At 39.6% G+C, this 25,541-nt stretch overlaps 1 long non-coding RNA gene across 1 annotated transcript in view; it reads right to left on the minus strand.

Moving 5' to 3' along the window:
- LOC103354276 (uncharacterized) overlaps positions 1–25,541 on the minus strand; it is a 45,518-nt gene that overhangs the window by 11,629 nt on the left and 8,348 nt on the right. The window contains exons 2-3 of the long non-coding RNA XR_520039.1: positions 9,261–9,350; positions 6,228–6,254 (exon numbers count right to left, since the gene is read on the minus strand). This is a non-coding gene — a long non-coding RNA (uncharacterized LOC103354276). The remainder of the gene's footprint in view (positions 1–6,227; positions 6,255–9,260; positions 9,351–25,541) is intronic.

A 25,541-nucleotide genomic window follows, 5' to 3' on the forward strand; every position in this document is an offset into this window, starting at 1 on the left:
GTAAGTGGGTGTGCCAGTGACAGACAGGAGTACTTAATGAATCACCTTCAGTGTGCGACATCAACAGCTGGCTCAAAATACAGGCTGTGATAAAACAATTACTACTCAGCTTCAGACTGGTCAAAAAGATAAAAAAGAGCGGTCTTAAAATAGCTTTGGGTATTATATTTTAGTGTTTGATCTAAATTGGATAGAGTATGAGCTTGAAAAGAACCCTTTTGAAGTAATTTCAATCAATCCATCCAAAAACTGGAGTCTGCAGATAAAAAAACCACATGTCCTGTTTTTAGGTTTGTTTCTACAGTTGTCAATGAAGCAGGTGCCTTACGAGCTAGCAAGTGATAATGCTAGATTCTTTTCTGCTTTTTAGCCATTGCTTAATAGTTTGTAATCACCGAGGAACACTAAGCACAATTTATATTACATTTTCAAAATGTGTCAGACTGAAGGAAACGCTCAGGTAAATTGGAATATGTTCCTGTTTTTACACATGAAACTCACATTTCAAAGGTATCAAATAAATATCCACAGATTCACAGATTTTCAAAGGGGGTAAAGAAGAGATGAGCAGTATGAAAAAGTAATAATATCCCATTAAAAATGTAAGACTTCAAAGTATTTTGTTTTGCATTTGTAGAAAACTCCCTGTACACATTTTTATGTGGCTGGCAGCAAATTGATAATTTTCCAGGCCAAATTTACATAGTCTTTTTTCACCTTTCAAGAAAAGATACTGCAATGGCCTTGGTGAACATGTGATAAGTGATGAATGTGCATTAAGACCTTTCTAATATGATAGCGTATTCATAAACACATTTTGGGAGCATGGTATTATCCATATCATTATATTAAGTCATTTTATGTCATTTGCAGCTTCGTTGGTACCCTCTGAATAACTGTTAACTGATTAACTATTAATATTAGCTACAACCCTTTTGTATTTAAATGATTTAAAGTTCAAAATAACCATTTCATAAATTCCTGAGGTAGAAATCTTGACTGTGATAGGGATGCTAATGTAATCTTTGACATTATACCATTTATACATGTAGAATCAGAAGGGAATTGAGCAGCAGGACTGTTTGACAGGAAGAAAGAAATCTGACACAGGCACTTTGGCCAGCAATCGTTTCTTTCCATTAAAGCAAATAAGCTATTTTTTCCCCCCATTATCTCATGAATCAGAGATTGCTCAAGCTACTACCACTTCTATTGATCACGATTATCATTTGTGATTCATACAGGAGCTAAGAGATGGTTATGTGAAGGTAGCACAGTAACACCTGCCAAGAGTGTTTTACACAGACGGGTAACCTAAAGCAGTCCTAGTACTGCCCTGTATCCCCGTCGACAGGCACAGTAAATCTAACCCAATTGCCCTTAATGGACCTGGGGAGCAGAGATCACAGGAGAGATTTAGAAGCCAGCTGGAAAATCCTCTCTGCACAAATGTGTACGTGCATGTGCGCAAGAGGTGGACTGCACTTGCATACTGTGATATATTATGCCACACCCCTGCATTCATCAGGTTAAGGAAAATGAAGTTGCTGATGAATCACTCTGACAGATTTCACCATTAAATGAATTGGCAAAGGAAATAAAAGCTGACAAAAAAGTTATTTTAATCACATTTTTAATAGTGGCCCCACCCTAACTCAGAGAGCACAAATATAGAAAACATAGCAGTACACTGAATGTATCAACATACAAAACAGCGAGTGACGTTAACATTATCTTGCAAAAGGTTGGCCAGTCTTTAAATGCTAAAGCAAGTTAAAACGGGGGGAAAACAACTAATGCAATTGACTTTTAAAAATCTGCTATGGACAGAAACAAGAGCAGATGCATCTTTTTCAAAAAAGGCCAGACAGAATGAAACAATATCAGCGACCGGGTCATGCAATTTGGTAAGTGGAAGCTACAATAGCATTATATTATCAGTTATTTCCATAGATAACCGCAGGATGATTGTCAGATAGCCAAAGAACCAGTTGTGGATTTTATAGCATATAATGGATTACAGAGTTGTAGCAGTATGTGGTAATAACTAGCATCAGTGATATACCGGTCTACATTTAATTTTCATTCTAACATCATCTTTGGATCTTGTCTTACATTCTATTGCTTGCATTTAAAAAAAATACGTTTCAAAAGACGACTCCAAACTGAAATAAAATCTGGGTTATCAATATCAGATGTACAATTTCATATTAATATCATGCACCTAATCTTATGAGCATGCCAGCTAATTTGCTGTTTGACTACAGGATAGCAATGTGCTGCATTTAAAGACAGGTAACAGAAATTAGACCTGACCTTATGTTTGTGCATGGTGAACAGGCAGACACCATCCTGGCCTCTCTCCTGGCTCTCATGGCCTCTCTTCAATCACTGTCTCGCTGTTTCGTTGTCAAATTGTCACTTGTCCAGCGAGCTTTGTCATCTTCGCCAAGCCTCAAAATCCCCCTTGTCCGAAATCTCTTGCACAGAACATCCAATATCAGTCAGAGGAAAAATAAGGTCTCACACAACAGTTGCAGTTACAGAGGTGATACAGACAACACTTGTTAAGCCAAAATGCCTGTTCAGAAGACGCAGGACGGTCCAGGCTGCTCTGGATGCTGCTGTCCTTGCCTACAATCCCAGCTACTGTCAAATTACCATCTTTCCTTAGGTATATGTATAAAAAAACACAATGAGTTCCAATTTTCTGTGCAAGTGATTCACAGACTCGCATCCTACCGCACCACCTCACATCTGCTTTGCTGAGCCATGGATGAGCAGTTGTACGAGGGAGGATGGGTCAAGGATGCGAGCGCTCTGATTGGCTGGCTGGCCATGGTGTGTGTGTGGGAAGGTCCCTTTGGTAGGCTCCCTGCGAACGGCTATGCTCGACAAGGGTGGTCCTTCACCTCGTTTCCTCCACTCCCTGCTTTATCAGCCTCCCTCCCCGCTCTGCTGTGCTCCCCTTCACTTTCTCCGTCTCTCCTCCTCCTCCTCCTCCTGTCTACAAGCTGCAGACATGTACTCGTGGTCCTCAGCCACCGAATCACAGCATCTTTCTGAGGAGCTCCATCAGTGACACTGTGGCTGCATGCACACGATCTCACACATGAATAAGAGAGCAGCTATGCCATAAATGTATCTTATTTTGTGGATGTAACAACACTGGCAATGACCTGAATCTTTAAAAAAATGAAACAAATAGCACTTAGATCATAGTCACCTTCATTATCATAAGCATTTGGATGTACTGATATTATCTTCCATACAGGTTGAACTGGATCTGGTGTATTACAGGAATCACTATGAAAAAGGAAATCAAAAGATTCAGATATTATTATTAAACTGAGAATAAAATTGTTTAGATAATGATGCTTGTTAGCACAAACCAAAGAGTGCTAAACAAAAAGAGTGTAAGGAACAGTATGAAAGAAGTGTTCCCAATGAAAAGTCTCCTGATATGCCGTCCTGGGTGAATTATGTTTGACTGTACTGACTTATCCTTTCCCCATTTGAAAGTCATCCAAAACCAGAAACTGGGGACTTGTTTATCTTCCGAGTATCATTTACTTCATATGTTGGATCGTTGCTTTTCTGAGGCTTGTGCACAAAGTAAAGAGTGAGATCAGATTATGCTGACCTCCATCACTGGAAGCTAATGTCTCAAAACCACAGACAATGATCGATAATCCAGAAATTGAGAAGCAGAAGAGCAATGCGGACACTAGAACAAAGGCAGAAAGCACAATGTGGGTCTGTTTAGGAGAATCTCAGCGGCAGAACTCTGATAGTCATTACAAGGACAAGCTCAGTTACTGTCACAATATTCATCCCTGCAGTCACTCTCTCTTTTTTTTTTTAAAACAAAGAATACATCAGGGCTTGCAGGCACAATGGCAGCTCACTCAAACTCTTCTTTCAAACATGCAAACTGCAGAGTTTCCAATTGCTCCTGCATCCTGCCCACTTTATCCAGCCGGAGGGCTTTTTGCATGCATTATTTACAGTTGCTCTTAGAAGTGAGCATCGATTATTGTGCAGTTTTTGTGACTCGAGACTACTTAGGAAATAGTTGCAGTGGGGCTACGGGGATACAGAAACAAAACATTGTATAAAGGATCTGGTTAGGCAGAGGTAAGACAAGGATGATATAACATTATCTGGCTTGTAGATGCTCATCTCTAATATATTCAAGTATTATCAGTACAATAACATCAGACTGATTTGATCTGATTTGTCATCAGAAAACTGTTTGTTTTGCACCTCATTTTTTGTGGGTGGCTAACTAAACAAATCTGTGTTCTAATATCAGGGAGTAAACATTCGCCATCATGCATTCTCTGTATTTTCCTATTTTCACTTACCCAATATGATTAAAGCTCTGTTTGTGTTGTTTGTGCAACCCAAAGCAAAATGTATGCAACCTAGGAATTATTTCAGAAAATGTACAGGTAGGTAAGTGGAGACAACACTTTAAACACTCCGAAACAAAAAAGCAGAATCACTCAGTCATAAGACTGAACAATTAATCAGTATTTGATCAAAACTGTGATTTAAAACAATGCAATTAGCAAATCACAAAGAGATTTATGCAACACATCTGGTGCTGGTTTTACATTGTTTTGTCAATGCTTTTACAGATGCATGCCATCCTCCTTGTATGACAAGCATGCTTTTAAATGTATCTCCTGTGTTAATGCTACATCACATGTTTTAAATCTACTACGCACCAATATTGAACGAAAGCTTGAAAAGCTTGACTGCAAATCAAATTGCAATATCAATCAGAAAAATTAAAATTTTCCCCAAATTGTTCAGCCCTGGTCTAATGGTTGACTCTGCCAAATGAATAATATTAGATTATACTCAGTGTTTATCAGAACAGTTTCTACAACTGTGCCACCTATTCATCTAAATTAAAACACCTTTTCTGACTTTCTGGGATTCCTGTGTTTTCATTCTGCAGCAGTGAGATTCAACAAGAGACTGAAACAAGTAGAATTTAAAAAAAAAAAAAAAAGGTGATTTCCATCAGTTCCCCTCCAAAGGCTACTGGCTTGAAGGATATTGCACTAAATACTGGAGTACAGAGACTCCTAGTGGTTTCACCCTAGACTGGTCTGCTAGTCACCCAACTTGCATGACTGACCACTCAAAGCATACCAAACCAGACACACACATACCAGAGCGCACACACACAAATGCACCAAAATAACAGTGTCCACTCAGCTCAGAAAATGTGCTGCACAAACACTGCTTTTTCTGACTGATCACTGCAAGCATAGTACACGTAAACACACAGACACACACACAGACACACACACCAAAAAGCAAAGAGATCTCATTGTTATGGCCTCATAGCAAGCTGTCATTATCGCTTTTCACAAAGTAAAAACATGCAAACCCCCATTTCTACAAAGCTTTAATTCCTTATTCAATCCTATTATAAATCTGCAGTGCCAGTCACAAAAGACAAGATGTAAAAAATACAAAGCAGGAGTCAGAGAAGCCTTTAAAAACTGATACAGTTTCAGTGCAGATTATGCAACATGGACTGATCCCCACATTAGGAAATTGCCATAAATGTTATGTAAATAATGTATAAACTAAAGTACTAAACCCATGCATTGTCAAGTTCTCTTCTACCAAGTTATTCATTGAGAACCAGCGATTCATACAATTCCTCGTTCAAACATTTCTCTCATGCAGCACCTCACAGACTTCAGCACAACAATGCTCATCTCACTCACCTTTTCAGCTTACGCCTTGAACCTTTTTGCTTTCGGACTGGCACCGTGTCTCTTGGGACAGCGCAGCTTTCACACCCTGAAGAATTATGTGTGTGTGCCCACAGTGTGTGTCCACAGTGCTGACCTGCCACCGGTTGGCTGGCTAAAGACTAAAAGCCCCACAGTGGTGTCCAACTCACAAAGCCCTGTTTGTGTCTGATTTTGTTTGTCCAATAAAAGCAAACAATGGCATTCCATGGCTTGCAACTGTATTCAGAGCTGGCCTCTCTCAAATGTAAAGCGCATTCAGACACCTTGGTTGGCGGACAAAGCCATGAATCTGTGTCACATGTGGGGTGGGCGGGCCCGGGGCAAATGGGGTGACAGCAAGGCCAGTCCCACTGTACCCTTAACTATATGCATAAGGTCGGTAGCATATGATGCATGGGCACACTTCTATGGGTAAAACAGGAGAAAGTCAAAAAACAGACTTACCTGATTTTGTCCGCTGCACTGTCAGACCTGCACAGAGAGGAGAAAAGAGAATTCAGCCATTCATTGTATATAAACAATTAATACATGATTGAAAACACACTATATCATATCATGTAGTTCAATGGTAATAACAACACTTTTGAGGGTTTATTGTTGCATCCAAGCATCCATTTCTAGTGTTAAGAATGAATGGTTCTAATAACATCATATTTGTAATTATACGAACAATATAAACAGTCTGACATTGAACAGAATCTAGATATGATTTATTAAAAAGCATAAGAACAGATGATCATGTTTTCATAATACCTGTAGGATTTGTTCATGTGTATATTTATTTAGCATTAAATATATAAAAAGGTTATACTGTGTTTATTAATTCATTCATTAATAGTTAATAATCCAGTTATAGAAACTTAATAGGAGGGCTTATATGTTATATATATGTATGTACCACTACACTGTAGTGTTATTATAGCTGCTAATATACCACTAACACTTGCTAGGATGGAAGGGGTAAAGTGTCACATGACTTTCACAGCCAACCTAGGGTGAAATATTGAGATTTCACAGTAGTTATATAAATATATAACGCTACACTATAAATTGACCCTGTGACATGACGTTGCATCTCACAGTGTACGATCTCGATTCACAACTCACAATCATGTGCTGCGTCATCTTTACAGATGAGTCATATTACACTCACTTTGCAAAGTCACATATTACATAACGCTTTCCGCAGTTAAAGTGGAGGAGTCGAACTTAGCAGACGCATCAGATGCAGAAATATGACAATGACAGGAAATGAGCAAACTTGTCCTCATGACATCCTCCGAATCTGATCAGTTTCTCTCCACGGATGCCCTGATAATCTGGCAGAGGCAGCTAAAAATCAACAAGATGCAGCTGCACGCAGCACAAGCAGCACACTGGACAAACAGACAGACGCAGTGCGAGCAAAGCAAGGCTGACGGACATGGAGACGGAGACGGAGACACAGGTGGAGTTTGGGAGAGGAAGCAGTGCAGCCTTCAGGCAGAAATGCAGCTGTTTTTTTTTACCTGCAGAGGAGACATGACATTCCGTGCCCTCTAAAGCCGGCTACAGAACGCTGCTCTCCCTGCAGCTGCTGCAGACGCCCCTCACTAGCTATCACCAACACAGCAAACAGAAGAGCAGCAGAAAATCCCATAGGTTTGACAGGTACTGTTCCTAATTCGAGGACGTGGAGACACTGAGCGAGAAGAGTGTGCGGGAGGGAGAGCCAGGAAGAGAAACATAGAGAAGAGTGCAGGGAAGGGAGAAAGAGTGGAGGTGTAGTGTACAGCTCTGGTAGACAGAGCTAAAGGCAAAGACAGCTAAGTGGGTGGTTATTATGAGGCTAGACGAGGAGGATTCCTACAAGTTTTCTGCTCAGAATTTTCTCTTACATCATGTTTGGATATATTTAACTTCTCTGAAATGATCAAATCTGCAGCAGTTCCTTCTCTGTGCAGCCAGTGACTATTAAGTCTGGGAACATTCACTAGATTGCATTCTGTTTCTGAGTAGACTACGTTATGTTATGCAAAAAAAGAACTAAATTTGCATCACAAAAAGCATGAAATTAGCCAGAGCAGAGGAAGGAATGTGGCATATTTCTAAGCTGTCTCGTAGGAAACGTTGCCAAGCTGAAAGGTGTTGAATTTGGCTGAGATTTGGTGTGCACTACTTTGTAGTCCAGCAATCTGTTAGTGTTTTTGCAGTGCTCCGTCAAAGCAACTTGCAAACATTTTTAGTCAGAATCACCTGACTTCATGTACTATATGTGCGGTGTATTTATCTCAGTAACATCTTTCTTTTCTTTCTGCCAAGTCAGTTGCTAAATGGCATAAAACTTTGCTGGAAATCAAACACAAAACACAGGTAGCATCAGAGACAATGCCTTAGCTTCCCTTTTTCTGAAAATAAGGCTGCAGCACAAGCAAAAAGATGCTCTTGCATCAGTGCTATATTTATACTTGCATCGCTCTTCTCAGTGACTTGCTGTTCATACAATTTCTGCCGCAAATGCAAACTTCCATAAACCAGGTCGTTTTTCTTTTTTAATACATTTTCATCACCGGGTAGGTAACAGCTCCCTCCCTGAGATTTCCTCTGGCCCTGCTGCTTTACTTCATGGTAAAATTTGCTGGAAAAACTGGAATATCACATCTCAGCCCACTGGACACACACATTCTCCATAAGCACGCATTCACATACCTACACACCGGGTTCAGTTACTGATTTAATGTCTCGGCCTGTCAGCAGTGCTGCTGTGACAACTGCAGCATCTCCTAAGGTGATGAACTGCTAATGATACTGCCCATCTCTCCACTTAAACTGAGCTCCTGAGAAGCAGGGACACTGCTCACTGTAGAAGTAGTTACATATGACCGCTTTTACATGGCTGCTAAATAGAAAGACAAAGGGAAAAGGGCCTCGTTAGACTAAAAATGGGTTTGTATAGCTGACTGCCAACAGTCCTCAATAGTCTTTCGTGGTAATGACTGCTACATCATAAACATCATTTACATGTTAGTAGACGCCTCAAATGGTCCATGTATGTCCATTGTCATGATATGTGTGTATTCTAGGACAAATCATGTATGTTGACTCAAGTTGCATGTGACCATGACTACTAGGAAGAACAGACGGTGCCCTCTAGTGGAGAATGCATGCAAAAAAGTGGACATACTATACACTGTAATCAGAAATTGTAGGAAAGAAATTGACTTTTTGTTTCTCCGCCTTTGGATGAATCTATATGTGACCAAGCGGACTAAACATAAAAACTGGTGTCCTGGTTTTAACTTGAATTGTCTTTGCACAGCAATTATAGTAAAATAACTGCCTACATTGAATTTTATGATTTTCATTTGTGTTTTTTCTCTCTCCAACAAACCAGAACTTTGTTTTGGTTTCTAAGTTCAAGTTTTATTATTGAATTAACTGGGAAAAAAAGAGAAAGAGCCACACAGAAGCAAACATACAGAAACACACATTACTCACCTCTCCTCTCGGATTAATGGAGTCAAGAAGCGAGTGCTGTCATCCTCATGGCTGCTCTGCTGGCTGCTCTGCTGGCTGCTTTGCTGGCTGCTGCACGGTGAAGAAAAATCAGGTTGACAATTAGGAAGGTGTCCTAACAAACTGTAATGTAAATGAGAAAGTGCTGATAAGGTTTTTCTTATTGTCTAAAAATACTTGTTAATGACTTCAAGAATCTGCACTTTTCTCAAATTTCACTGTATGAACTGCTTTGGTTTATTTGCCCCTAGAAGTACACTAAAAAAAAAAAAAAGCACAATTTAGATCAACACTATTGCAGTAACAGTTCAGTCATGGCAATTAATGAAGTACATTATGTCTGGAACAGCAGGGCAAAAATGTCAGCGTTCTTGTCTTACTGCTGTGAGTGTACTGCTGCTGGGACTGACACCAGCTGTCAAAAATACTGCAAATTAAGTGTCAACTATATATAGCAACTGTCAGTACACAAAGAAAATGTCAACTTGCTCCATTTGATAGTAGTTTAAATCCTGTCCTGTGCATGCACACATCCAGTAATAACACTAGAGGGGGCTATATGACATTGACTATTCAAAAGATAAGACTTCTGATAATAAGCAAGAGGGTTGCAGATGTGTAATTGAATATATAACTAGAGAAAGAGACATTGATAGTAGACAGTAGTTCAGCAGCCAGAAATCTTTGGAAGAGATCTGGTTATCAATGCCATCAAAAAAATAATGCAGAAGTTCAAGTTTAGATATTTGTTATCTACTTGCTATGATTTAATATGTGTTGTGGTATCACAGAGGCTTGGCTGTCACTTTTTTTTCCACGGGATGATTTCCCTATTTTAAGATGCTGCTGTTATTCCCATCCACACTTTGACATTTAAGAATAAAGCCAGTCTGTTGGGAAAGGTCTTCATTAATTCACACTCTGCAGGATGCCTTGATCCATTTCCTACTGCAGCTATGGGGTGTACAAGGCTGGAGGGGATGCTGGAACGAATGAAAAATGCACATTTTGGGAGGTGGAGATTATTTTGGTACAATGTAGACACACTGAAAATAGTTTTCAAAGTTAATTAGTTATTCCTGCGGTTAGACGCTCCGTTCTATTCAGTTAAATTTAAGTCTTCAAATCTTATGTCGTTATAAAGGCCACACACTTTTTTCATTCAAGGTCAAGGATCAGAAATGATTCACAATGACAAAATAACCTTTAATCAACTAACAAAGTTTATGGGCAACATTCACATTGCAGACATCAAGAAGAATACGTCTGAGCCGAGTGGTGGAAATGGCACCGTTTGCCTGCAATCAGCTACATCAGTGTGACCCCTGAATTGTGTGATTGCACCGTAAATGTCACATCTCTTGTGATTGGAGCAGCATGAAACCGAAGCGGACAGGACTCAAATAGTTCATCCATTTGTTTCAACCTGAAACATTTTCTTACAGCTGCATCTACATTAATTGCAAAAATTGGATACTAGAGAAAGTGAGACATTTTGTATCCAGGATTTAGGAGCCTATAGCCAGGTGCAACATCACTGCCTGAATTCGTCAGCAAACAACCCACAACTTTCTCTCCAGCAGTTAATGTTGCCCTACAATGATGTCAACAACCGGGAAATAAGCCATGCTAAAACCAAATTCATCTGGGAACGGGATCACTGTGGCTGATCTCCAGCTACACTGTAAAGTCAGCGTCGCTCACAGTCTATTGACCAATAGAAAACTTCCTTTGAAATAGAAAACCTTACACTTCATAACATAATGTATTCATAAAACGAGGTATGGGATGGGTCTGAACTGCTGTTTGGTCCGGATGTGGACTGAGGTTTAGATTTTGAGGAGCCCTGTTCTACTCAATATCAGCTTATCTGTACTTATCTGAAGTACAGACACCCTAAACAATATTACATAACATATCCAGCTATGCACCACACCACTGAACAAACTACTGCAAGCATTACTATTCATAAAGAAGCTTCTTATCCTTGTAAAGAAGGACACAGCCAGCTTTTGCCAGTACCTTAGTGCTAACAGATTGTTTGACACTCGAAGGATCATTTTTGAAACACCAGGTTCACTGCACTCCCTCTTATCTTTGCTCATGCCTCTGCTGTAGACACAATGTTTCTGCAAGCTGTGAAGTCAGATGCATTTATTCTGGTTTCTGCAAATGTTTGCACTGGTATCCTCGTCCTTTAGAGCAAGTTGACATGTCATTGGTCCCAACTGAATAATTTATTACTCATACACAATTGATGCAATATGCGCTTTGAACATGATAGGAAGGACGTAACTAAATACTGTCAATTTTTAGACAGTGTTTGCACTGACAACCACCAACATCACACATTAAAACGTTACAAACGTGAAAAAAGACATTTGTGATATTTTTTTTCCCTTCACAAAATGCAAAACATCCTCAGGGAGAACACTGCTACTCTATGCTCTCAGAATCCAACCTACTTATCTTTGATCAAATATGATGCAAATCTTGTTTGTATTTGCATATTTCAAAGCCTCTCATTATCTATCAACGTGACCTTTAAATACATGACTGTCATAGGTGTAAAATATATTGTACACGATAAGAATTTATTAAGTCTGCAGTAGAATCAGAAGCACTAACATTAAGAGTTACCTCAGGCAGAGGAAAAGAATGTTATAACTTTTAGGATGACGGATGGTGTCACCTGCTCTGATCCATGACCATACTGTGTTAGCGTTGCATATTTATCATAATCATTTTATGATCAACATGAAAGTTAAAGCTAGAGAGCAGGACTGTTATATATAAATGAGCATCCGTTATATTCAAGCTCTTGCCAAACTAGTTCACGCAATGCCCATCAGCACTGAGCATTTCACAGCACACTGGAGTTTTAAATCTGGTGTCTGTGGCGACATTTCCGTGCTGGCGCACAGGTAGCGATGCATTTTACGTGAACCAGCGATGATTGATTTTCCAGAGCTGAGGAGGCGAGGGTGTGACAGAGATGGAGTAGGATCCAGGAGCCGGGAATATGGTGGAGGATATGGTGGGAAAAAAAATAGAAACCATCCTGGAAAAGTTTGTAATGCTCCAAATAAGGAGTAAATTCAGCAATTAGGGATGGATTACAGTCTGAAACAGAAAGCGATTAACTTAAAGCCATATTTAGACAGTGTTTTTGTAGTTACACTCACTGCCTGAAGGTGGAAGCAAAAGTTCCTCATTGCAGGTTTAAATTGCTGAAACCATTATTATCTCCTACCGCTCTGAAACCACTACCACAATTTCCTCTGGTCCACAATAACATGTTCAAATTGTTGTTTTTTGTATGTGGCTACATGTGAGGTTTGCTGTGTGAAATATTTAACTGCTTGGACAAAGTGGAAGCACTGAAGCTGGGGGAGAAACACCACACCATTTCCTCAAAATAGCTCTGCTTTTATCAGGCAGCAAAACAACAGATTCCACTGTGTCCTCAGGCTATACTGTTCTCAGACACACAATCTCACACATACACCAACACACAAAGGCGCACATGTACACATCTACAGTTGACACATTTCTGCTCCACAGACGGTAACACAGGAACCAGACTAGAATGACAAGATTAAGATGACACAGGAACTGACGTGACAAACTGGCAAAGAATACTGATAATTAGGAAAACTTGGGTTGGACAAAGACTGCGTTACCAAGGCTCCACTTTGAGGTGAGATTAAAGATTAAAATCAAAATTGCAGAGATGTTCCCATGATTCTATCCTTGATCACAAAAGCTTTATGGATTTATAGCAATCGGAGGGGAAAATCTAATCATTTTCCACTTCAGTGACCGAAAGCAGAGGCTGTATCAGGAAAATTCATTCCATAACGTATTTCAAATCATCTCTGAAACAGAAACAAAGCATCTAACAGCACTTTACATCAATTCATCTTTTAATAACCAATGGTATATCTTAAAAGTAATCCAGCAGAACTGATGTTCTGCATCAAGCTCAAAATCTCTCAGCTAAATCTTTATGAAAACTCTACTTGATTTTTAAATGCTTCCTTGAAGACAAGGCCATGTTAATATTGTCCACACAGCAGCAGGTGCCATCATGAGGCAACAAGCCTCTGATTAACTATATAACCTCAGCTGTGTTTGTATATTAACTGGGTATTTACAGCCGGTTTCAAACCACAAAGCCTGTGTAAGTATTTGTCAGTGCACCGTGTTGACCAGAAAGCAAATCCACGTTATTTTGTGTGCATGTTTGCAGACACAAAACAAATTACAAATTATATTTTAAAGTAGCACTAACAATATGATTTGTGTTACATTCCTTGTGCTTTATTCTGACTTAATGCTATTGCAGCATAATAAAGCCCCAAATTTTAAATGTATTTATGTGATACATGGTATGTAGAACAAACAGAACCCACAATAAAAACAATATGATGGCACACGGCATGACTGAGGCATGAGGAACATTATTCAAACAAAAGAAAGGCTCTCTTCAAAACAGGCACCTAATTTGCTACAAACTTTTGCATATGTGTTTGCAGTTAAATAAACAAAATCCAAAAAGGCTGCCTATTTAAATAATACTTGGGCAAATACTTTCCCCTATGTTTCATTAAGCCCCTACATTCAAACAAAAAGCTGCAAATCCTCTGGGTTCTATTCAACCCTTTAGGTCTTCCAGTCACCTTAGGAATTCTTTAATTTTACAGACACCATTTTCAGTCGAAGCACTTGAATAAATTCAACATAAATGTTATAATCCTGAGCTCACTTTGTCAGTTTTGTAGGATCTGATCTTTCGGCTTCTCTTCAGTAGTTTGTGTCAAGCAGTCAATGCAGTTACACTTGTGTGTGAACCAGAGATTACATGAAGCACAATCATCCAACATCTGCTTAATCTGCAAGACCAATGGAACAGTGTAGACTACTGTATTATATAGGCTGAGAAGATAATTCTATATTATCTACATGAAAACTGAGTTTTTTCCTCTTCTATCCACCGACCCTGTAGTCAATAATTCTCTTTTTAACTGCAGTACAGACTTGGCATCATCCCAACCACTGACCATGTAACTGCAGGTTGTAACTTTAACTTTTAACTGTTAACTTTTATGGTGCAGTTAGGGACAATATGGTTTCTTGCTTCTTCAACAATTAATTGCAAAACTGTCATTAAAACAAGTCATTCTTTAAGAAACTTTAACCAGTCGAAAACAAAGTCCACAGGTAGTAAAAAGGCAAATTCAAAGGATGAAAGTGCTCACACGTGTCACTCCTGGTGGATAAATGTCCAGGCACTTCCTGTAGGAGTGGACAAAACTGCAACAGCGAGATCATATTTAAGGTCTACATTGTCTAGACACAGAACAATCTGGCTTTAGAACAATGTGACAGTCCAGACTCAGTCATACAATAAAAACTTTGAAAACAATTCTTTCAACTTTTTATTTATTTATTTATTTATTGCTGAATTGCTCAACTCTAACTTCTGGAGCTTTTAATTTTTGAAACATGGTTTATTTAAAAAAAAAATCTGGAGTCTTGTTTTAGGAGAAGTTGTTGCAGGCAGACAATGGTGTAAACGCGAGTGAAAGGTAGTGGGAAGAGCAGAGTTCACAGAGTCAGAGTACAGACAGCTTAGCTCGCCATTTTCCCAAAAGATTAAAAAATAAAAACAAAACAAGAACAAATTATGGTTTGTTTGCACGTTTTTGGCCACACTTGACCAAACTTTCACAGACTTCCTTTGGGGACACACTGGAATTGTGGGTAGTTGTTTTACAAATCGATGAGGCACACTGAACTGCAGCTGACAGTGGGTGAAAGGCAGGCAACAACCATGCACGCTCACACTCAAATCCACGACCGTTTTAGAATTACCAATTAACCTATCGTGCATGTCTTTGGACTGTGGAAGGAGGCAAGAGCAACTGGACATACAAACTCCACACAGAAATTGCCCAGCCGACCTGCAGATTCAAATCAATGACCTTCTGGTTCTGAGGGGACAGGGCTTTATAGACTGCTGTGCTAACCAGTTCTGCCAAAAGATTTTCCCTGAAGAAAAACACTGTTTCAAGAGTGGAGGTTATGTTATTGGCTTGAGTTATTTTGTTGGCCTGAAATCAGTGCACACAAAAGCATGGCAGGAGGACAAACAACAATAATCACTCAAACAACCACTTACAGATACCCTGTGTGATTACATTGCAACAATTTTGCAGGTCTCACTCAATTTTAGGCCAACGCTAAAGATTTTTGTCCACATAGATCATTTACACTCAAAAATGTAGGAAAATAGGGCATAGGTTAAAAAAACAGAATCATCCTTTAGGAACCTGAGAGCGACAATAATATCGATTTCATAGGAGTCCATCCAAAATAGTTGTTAAGATATTTCATGGTGGCACTAAAAGAAAAGCCATCAGGTAATGAAAGCCAACAAGACTCATTGTCAAAGCATCAAGAATAATTTCATGGTAATTTATCCTATAGTTGTTGACATATTTCAATCTGGACTAAAGCGCTGACCAACATTGCCATCCATGGTAATACATTGAATGAACAAACAAAAATGCTGTTTTTGAAAGTTGTTTACGTCCAGCATTGTTGTAACTACAGGGCAAATGTAGCTGCAGGTTGTAACGACAAAAACTGCATTATTTCCAACATCATCAGCGAAGACAGTCCTGTATGTTGGTTTTCTGTGTACATGCTCATACTCTGCACTCAGCATGTTTATAACACCAAAGCCAATGTGTATTCATGTAAAATGGCCCGACTAAATAAGGTAGCCAGAGGCTGCCATCTTTGCAACAGTGCTATTATGGAAAAACCTTCTATTAAACATCAGGTTGTCAAAAAATCTAACACTCCTGAAAAAATAAAAAAGTAAGCACACACACAAAATGCCCATGAGGCAGTAGATGTGGGCAGCAGCGCTGACTTAATAGAAAACATGAACAGCAAACATTCTGTTCTCCCAACTTTACAGTCTGCTGGTTCTGCTTCAGCAATAATTAAGTAAACATGAAGATCTGGATTATTTATGTCAATGTCGCAAACCTTTAAGCCAGTAAAATAAATAAATAAATAAAGTGCTTGTTACAATACAGTACAGTACTAAACTGAGTTCATTTTACACCTTGAGGGGGAGATAGAGCTTCACTCAAGATGTGCTGGATAATGACAATATTTCACACTCAGGGAAGCTGTTGCGGTTATGCTTTTATGCCTCAGGAGAGATGTCTTCGATTCACACAAAGATAAGACACTGATGGAGTGAAGAATGAACCTGTTCCTGTCTGCCATCTGTTACCTGTGATAACTGGTTTCTTACAACACCGCAAAGAAAGAGGACAAAAGACAAGGGGAAGCAAGTACCAGGATTCTTGTCCTCCACTTTTCTAAGTTTGTGAGGAGACAATATCTCATATATATACATAAATAAAGGGAAATGCCCATTCAAATTTGAATTCAAATAATTAATTAATAAAAGTACTGAGCGTTATGGCTTGCTCATTGACTAATAATGTTCATTTGGTGTACCATGAAACAAGCTGAACTAGGTTAATCTGCAAAATTTTAAACAATTTATAGAGATTTGAAAAAGTTCAGGCATTATTTACGAAATCTCAACACACATCTTGGACCAATTTACTAAAGCCTGGAACGTGAAATGCACTGGATGTAATCAAGCTTGCATTGTAACCTTGACTGTCTTGTTGTCTTTTCACTCAACCTCTGCAATGATCGATCGCTGATGCCAAGTGACATGTCCTCACTTATATGAAAAAACAGCAGAATATTTCACATCTAATTTACACCTTTCCTAACATCGTCAACAGGTAATGTGGGAAGTGACTGAATGCTCGCGCTCACCGTCTAACAGAAGCTAAGGATTATGTGGTGAAATGATAAAGATGTGTGAGAATTACATAACTGGCAACCTGAAACACAGCACTCCTTCTAAAATCAGCATTTCAGTTTTCCATGAATACATGAGTGTGAGGAAGTTCAGTTTACCTCAGTTTTTTAAACACTTTAAATTTGCAAGGGTCAATGTACTTTATTGACCCTTTCCTCAAGTGGCACCATCATGATGCCTGCTGTCTCTCAGAAGTCAGTGTATCTCACACCCCTGCCTATTGATTTTGTAAACCTCCTGACCTTTCTTCAGTACTGCTGTAAGGCCAACCTTCTAAGTTTTCAGTAAATGAACCTACAGTATCTTTTGAGACCTTTGAATCAAACATATAATCTCTACTGTGTGTATTGATGCACTCAGGAGGACACAGCTGGTTAATCTGGGTGACCTGTGGGCAGAGGTCTGCAGTCTGGTGACTCCACTCTGTGGTGTAACATTTGCGACAACATCTGCAATGAGTTACTATTTTAGCAGCTAAAGAGTGTAATCATTGCATTTCTGATAAGTTTAACCTAAATCTAACCTGTGTACTCTAGCATGCATTAATTATATGGGTTAACTTGCATTCCTTGATCAGTGTCAATGAGATACTAGCTGCCAGCAATCAATACAATACACAAGACTGAGTCTTCTTCAACGCTGGAATCAATTAGCTGCACCACATGCCACAGAACAGAAAACTATGCATAAAAGTGCAACACAAAAACGTCTTTTTAACATTTTTACCCTAAAAATGAAACACAAGATTGTTTGTATTAAAATGCATGTGATGACTAAGCTGTTTGCTGCTGAACAAGTACCAAACTCCAATTTTAAGCTAAACGGACGTCCAAATGTTCTGTGTTCTAGAACGCCATGCTAAAACCTTAACTCCTTTAAGTTAGTGATACACTACATTAGTGCAGGTAGCAGGAGCTTTGAAGCAGCATGTAGGTATTAGGGAAGATGTGGGGAGAAGAGGGGAATGGGGAGAGGTGAGTAGAGCGGGCCAATACCAACCTGCTTTCACTGACTTGTTCCTTCTTCTCCCTGACTTTCAGCCACTTCCTCAACAGGAAACGCTTACGGCGGGGAGACGCACTGGGCGTGGAGCACCTCGACCAGGAGGAAGGGGCATCTTCATCGCTGGATGGAGTGATCTCAATAGAAGGCAACTGGAGGTACTCCTTTGAGCTTGAGCGGGATCGGACCGTGAGGCGACCGGCGGTCAGTCGCCCTCTTTCGACGTCCCTCTCGCTGGGCACGTTCCTCATGCGCCGCATCTTGAAACGCTTGCGGCGGAGAGTTGGAGTTGAGGAGCTGGATCGCACAGAGCCATCTGACACGGCGTGGCATCCTCCATCTGAGTATGCAGGAGCGTCTTGTGGCACACTCACCTGGAGCGAAGGAGGTCTAAGAGTGTCGCTCATGACTCCTTTCTGTGTGAACACAACGCCTGAAGCTCTTCTTTTTGGGTGCAAGAATTGCAGTTTTGCGGCTTTAAGGGTATTTAGCTGCAGGAAAGTTTGGAACAGGCACAATGTTGATCCTGGACAATCAATGCTGGACCTCACACAAACCCTTCAGGTCTTCTTGTTTATTTAAAGTCCTCTCTGAATGCCAGCCAACGGATTAAAAGACCGGCTGAGAAGTCCTGATAGCAGATATCTTAGGCCTGACGAAGTCCTTCTGCTGCTCCTCAGCTGCTGGTGGATATGTATCAGTTCAGTGGCTGGCTGACAGACTGTGAAGAGCAGTCTTGTGGCAGTAAACTCAGTCTCTTAGACTGGGCAGAAGAGGGCTAGATTAGATAACAAAGGGGGCTTCTGTTCTGAGAGCAGCAGATGAAACATGTATAAGGCCTGTCAGGGAGTGTAACACAACTCCTTTGCTGGTCCTCCCGCAGGGACTGGCAGGCCAAGTTACACACACACGCACACGCACACACACACACACACACACACACACACACACGCACACTGGGGCTGTGCTACTGTCCAAGCTGCCAGAGCTGTTACCTTAGCTGTTGCTAATGCTAAAGGGGAAGGCACCAGCTGTCAGCCCTTGAATATTGATGCTCATGTTGTGAATAAGGCTTGGAGGTTGTTTGTTGTCACTTTGTGCTCATTTTGCCAGTGCCGCAGCAGAGGAAGACACTCATGGTCAGGATTGTGGCTGTGCTTGGAGGTTGAGGTCCGTCTTGTGCCCTAGTGTGTCGCTGTCTCCTCGTGGTTACTGCCTACAGGTTAGAGGGAGGTGATAGGACTGCAAGGTACAGGCAAGGCTGAGGGTGATGATGACCAAGTTTAGCAGCCACAAAAATACAAGCACACAGGCAGACAATCTAAAAAGCAGGACATGACGTACAGGAACACACACACACACAAAGGCAGATACCATGACAACAAATCACAGCTCACAGGCAGCACTTCTCATCTGCTAAACATACACTGACTATCCACCACCATGCACCAGCCAAAGGTTATCAATCCCTAAAGCATTTGTTCCCTAACGTGGTGTCAAGTGTGTGTACAAGACCTTTAAACTTTCTGTCAATGTTCACAAACACAACAAAGACAATACATGACCTCTATGGATCACTGCTAACGTACAAAGTGGATATTTGAGTGGTGGCGAACTGCACTAACTAAGAGCGCTCGGGTACATCCAACAAAGAAGACATCTCTACAAATCAAAAAACAAAAGAATCCTCCCACCATATGTTTCTCGTTTACTGAGGAGCCAACACGCAAGAAAACCCTTGAGTTTTTTAGTGGACGTAGGCCAAAACCACACCTGTCAGTTCTGGAGGTGCAACTGTCAAGCAAACTGAAAGTACTGGCCACGGTGTAAACCATCACAAAGGATGCAGTCAGAGTTGAGTGGAAACCTTGTGGGAAAACTGGATCAAAATACAGCAAACACAATGTCAATAGTAAACACAACCATCTGTGTTCTTCTCATAGCCTGCGCCATTAGCAATACTACACTCATTGTTCTGCACATATGGCTTTCTCTGCTGGGCCCCTACGAGGTGAGAAATAAATACAGGGGGTAAAATAAACTGTATGTGCCTACTGAGATAGAGGAGTAAGCATTTCATGTCTGCTCCAAGATATTCTTCAAATTAACAGCTCCGCTGCTATTACAAGTCAATAAAAGTCAAAAGTCGAAGATCCCTTCAAGAAGCAGCACTGTTTTCTGTAGAAGCTGGAATGGATTTAGATCATTTGAAATGTGGAAAGGGTATTATTGGTTCTGAGTCTGAATAAATGTCTTCTCTATTGTAAGTCTGAGCTGCTCTGAGTAATAGAGGAATGTAACCATCCTATAAGTACATCTGAAGAAAGTGAGAGCATATAAAGCCTTTAATTAAGTGAGAAAATGCCTGATCTTAAAAAATGATCCAGGAGACTGCAGGAGGGCTTTGACAACTGCACTCGCTGCACTAAGAACATACTATAAGACCAAGACAAGACAATACTGCAAGGATTCTGGCAGAGATTGATAAGCAGTAGCCAAGCAGCTTAAATGATTATAAAGTTCATGTCGAGTATCCTAAAAACTGAACAGATTTCAACGACTGCTGAGAAAGGACAAAAATATGTTTTGCTAGTGTCCATTTCTCATAGAAACAATTATAGTTCACTTTATCTTCATCAACAGACAGCAATTGTCATTAGCATTACAGAAACATGCAATGCATGTCAATAAACACAGCATTCTACAGTTAGAGCCTTAAATACTAAACAGGTCAGGAATAATAATGGAGGCTGAGTTATTTTTGACAGAATGCAAATGAATGTTTATACAGGTATTTTGCATCAGCCAATTGATTCACTGCATCGGCCGATTATTATTTCACAACCAAAAATGAATATAGAGTGTGCAGAGGAGGCAGCACTTCCAGCTTCCCATGGTGTCATTGAGGTCATACTGCTGTGAAACAGTGGGAAACCTGCCAATGCCGGATGTAAAATGTAACCTGAGGGGAAACAGTAAGACTAAAATTCCCAACTTTCAAAGCTGAGTATATTTCATTGACTACTGTTATGCAATGTAGCAAGCCTTGAATCAGCTGAACTATCTTACAGGGTTTAAAAAGAACTATTATCTTGGCATCTCCAGCCTTCCCTTTTCATCCCGAGGTCATAAAGCTTTAATCAAATTTGTCATCTTGAATGGTTGTATGACGAAAAGCAAGTGTATCTTTTAGAGATGACATAAAACTTCACATTGAGATTTAGTTTCTAGTGTAGTGTCTTGCTGGTGAACAGCATAACTTTTCACCATTACTACGATATGTTGATCTGTGGCTAAACATACTGTAGCTGCTATAAAACACCTGCAACATATCTGCCGTATATATCCACCATCAGACGCCCAGCTCTCTGAATAATTGGCAAAAACCCACATTGGTGGACCAGTACAGAAAGGTTCTCATTTAACTAACAGGATGCAAACCACTCAAGCCGTGTACCTGCTTACAAAACCAACTCACTGCAATCAGTCCATTCATCAGTATCGCGGGATCAGTTATATCAAAGGCAGCACTTAGATCAAGAAGCACTCTCCATCATGTGAAGCCATCAAAATATCATCGCATGCATGGAACACTGTGGAATCAAAGCTATGATGCTGAAAGCAGCATGACTGAGGCATTCTGGAGACATTAACATGTGCATTAAGACAACTTTTTCAATAACTTTGAAAATAGAAGTAATTTGCAAAAAAGGTTTCTATTTATCCAAGACAGGCTTGCAGGTAAGCAGTTATTAGAATAGTCCTCTTCTTCTACCACTCATTTGTTGAGTAGATAAAGCAGTAAATTCAAACATTGCTATCAGTGGCAAAGAGATAAGCAGTCAAAAATTGTAGGTTTCTTTTGAATTTCATCAACTATGACTCAATCACAAATATTGGACTTCAAAGAATTGCACGTAAAAAAGATAAACACTAAAAAACAGCAGTGCTGAAAAGAAACTGCTCATATGTCCTATCTATTACGTCATTTTACTCAGTGCAACAATAAAACTATTACATTTTAATCACAAACATTTTATTTCAGAACTTGACACAGCTGCATCTTTTGTATTGCGCTATACTGTGCTATGACTGCTATTCAGTGACAGTAATTGGCTCGCTTAATATTTTGTGTGCCGCTTTTGTGAAAACTAAAGAGAAAAAGCATTAAAGATTTAATACGTTGTCAGAATCCAAGCTAATTAAGCCAATAAAAGAACCCAATGTTACTGTAGACATTAATGTGCATGTTTAATTTTTTGTGCATTATCCTCACTAATTATGTCCTTATGTATTATAAATGATGAGGAACTGATAAATCATAGATAATAATACACTATTAACTCATTCTACTTGCATTATTAAACAATCACAAACTCGGTATTTAATATTTACTACAATTTGTGCTGTCAAGTGTCCTCTAAAACTATGGGATACAAAAAGTTTTAAACAAAGACAAAGTGAGACTAAAATCCTTTGCAAATTTTCCCTAATATACGCAATGTTGCTCTAAACAAATGCACAGATGCATTCTTACCAACTTCAAACTGTCAGGCCATACTGACGAAGTGTGGGTCTCTGCTGCTAGTTATTCAAGTAAATATAAATAAAATACAGTCTATTCTTTTTTTTTTTCAAGAAATAAAAGCAAAATTGCCTTTTAATTTTTTCTTCTAAAAATTGTAAAGAGGGGACAAGCCTGGTTGCTGCATATGCCTCTTTGATGGGTATAGTTCACTGATGAGAGTGAAACAGTCTGCAGTGAGCACAGATTGACTGATGTAACAACAGTCTTGATGTCTTTCAATATTGGATCATATCACTGTACTGGTTTTAACTTAAGCATCAGTTATTAGCTTTAGGTACATGCACTGATACCACCGATTTATCAACACCTGTAGTATCAGGAAATACAATACTTTATTACAAGTACATGGGTTGCAATATTATTAAGAATATGTTGAGGTTGTATTCACAATCATACAGCATCAGTTGTCTTATTTATTTATTTTTTTCTAACCCTTACATTTTTCTTATATCTATAGATGACAAAAGTAGCTTCAGGATCTGAAAAACAAGTCCAGCACGGAAGTGGCTTGAACCTGTATTCTGTCAAATGGCCAGCAGAGGGCGACTATGCTGGCTGCACAAAGAAGTCCAATTGTGTAGCCAGCATGTGAGAAAATAACCTGACTTCTCACCTGATTTATTATCTCAGTAAATATTTTCCAAATACGTTTATGGTCTCAATCACTTGAGGCATGATGTGAATTTTGTAAATATGGTCCCATTTACAGCAAAAATAAACAATAAAGCAGGGTATGCTTTAGGTCTTGGCTACCTTGTGAGTTGCTGCCATATGCACATGCATAGTGTCCACAAGTTTGTCAGTCTGATCCACCCCTCATTCGTCACATCCCATTTCAAAAAAACCACGATAGCAATAGTAAAATTCCAAACGAGGTTTTAAAAAGGGTCCACAAACCACTGGGTGGTGTAATTGTGGCTATAGCCATCTTACAGTCTATGGTTATTTATATATCATTATTATGAGCTTTAAGGAGTGAAGGAGTGTGAATTTTAAACATAATAATGATGTTTACATCTAATAACTCACAAAGAGCTTGTTGTGGTTGTTTGTTCATCCATTCATTTTAAATTCAAACATCACAATAGATATCAGATTAAACATCTGCTTTTTTTTGTTTGATGACAATTCACAACACTGATTTGATCTATTGTATTTAGGTATCCACACAAAGGTACGAATAGTGCTTCATGCTATCTAAGAGGAGACTTGTGTCATTAAATACTACCTGTAATTCGACACAGTGTCAATGTTACTAGACACACATACACACACACGCAAACACGCACACACTGACCTAGAGGCTGAGTGTGGAAGTAGGGAAACATCATGCATTAATCATGGCAAAACATTGTTTCTCGTTACAGTTTCACACGTTCCAGTAGCCTCGGGTCGTACTCTGACATCGCAGGGCTCAATCTGGGTGAGCAGTTGATGTCATTTGTGAGCATACAGGCATGACTAAGAGAGTGAAAATGTTGTTTTAACTTCCTACCATGACTTTTCTGTATTACCATAGAGTTACACATGAGAGAAACACTATGAAAAACTGCTATAGCTGGACAGCATGTTGATACACCTGTATACTGTAACAATAGTGCACAGCACGAAGGCCCTAATGGTCTAGCCATCTTGTGCCTCAGCGCCTTCTGCACTTTGCCATGCGTACATTCGTGGAGTCAACAGATGGACCTACCACAGAGTAGCTTTGCTGTTACAGCTGAGACACAGATCACAGTTTTCCATCACCGCAATGACTACATAGCACAGAGGAGCCATGTGATTTGCTTGCCTTTCACGCGTCATTACTGACCATCAAAGTTCAGCTCTATTGTTCCCTGCCACTCTATTCTTAGCACTATGCCTCTGTCAGCACAATGTCAAAGACTGTGGGCAGATTACAGAGGCATGCTAATGCTGATTAACAAACACTCATGGAAATACATGCAGCTCTGATTAGCAGCGCTCTGATTAGTCAAATGGATTTTTTACAGGGGCACAAAACATAAAGCATATGGGACTGGGAAATCTCTTTGACATGGTGGATAAAGTATGAAAAGTTATTTTACAATGAATATTCTTCTATCCTTGGAGTACAGTAGTCAGTATTTTAAAATCACATCTTCTGTCTCTATATGGAATTCTGAATCATAAATGAAGCAGCAGGCTTTTGATACTTCACTAAGCAGCACTTTGAAACGGATCTAATGACTACTGTGTGACTGGTGAATCACAGCTATGGCAGTGGATGTAACACTGATATCAGTGTGGTTAGTAGAAGCATGTGGCCATAGCAGATTTAAATCATCATATTTTTCAAAATGGGAGTGAGAGCATGCTCTTTTAAATTTGGTACGCTTTCTCATTGGCAGATAGAAGGCTTAGAAACAACTTGTGCAGAAAGTACTGAACCGCCAGCAAAAGACAGGAGGTGCCAATCAGGCAATCCTACTGTGAGAGAAAGTGCTGCTTCGTATGTCCCTGGAGAAAGTCAACATTCCAATTTTAAATACCAACCAGATTGGTTTTGGAAGTCTGTTGTGCTACTCACAGCAAATTAGTAATAATTATGCCAAGTACACATTTTGGTGCGTTTTACAGTGCTGCTGTTCCTTCATTAAATATATGAAGAATTGACAGATCTTGGAAATCACTGTATTTATATTTTTTTTTTCATCAAGCTACAGTTACATTCAGCCAGACAGTAAATACACATTATGAAATTCATATTTGGCATGGGGGCTGCAGG

This window comes from Stegastes partitus, unplaced genomic scaffold (genome assembly GCF_000690725.1).
Source record: "Stegastes partitus isolate 25-593 unplaced genomic scaffold, Stegastes_partitus-1.0.2 Scaffold102, whole genome shotgun sequence".
Classification (NCBI taxonomy): Eukaryota; Metazoa; Chordata; class Actinopteri; family Pomacentridae; genus Stegastes; species Stegastes partitus.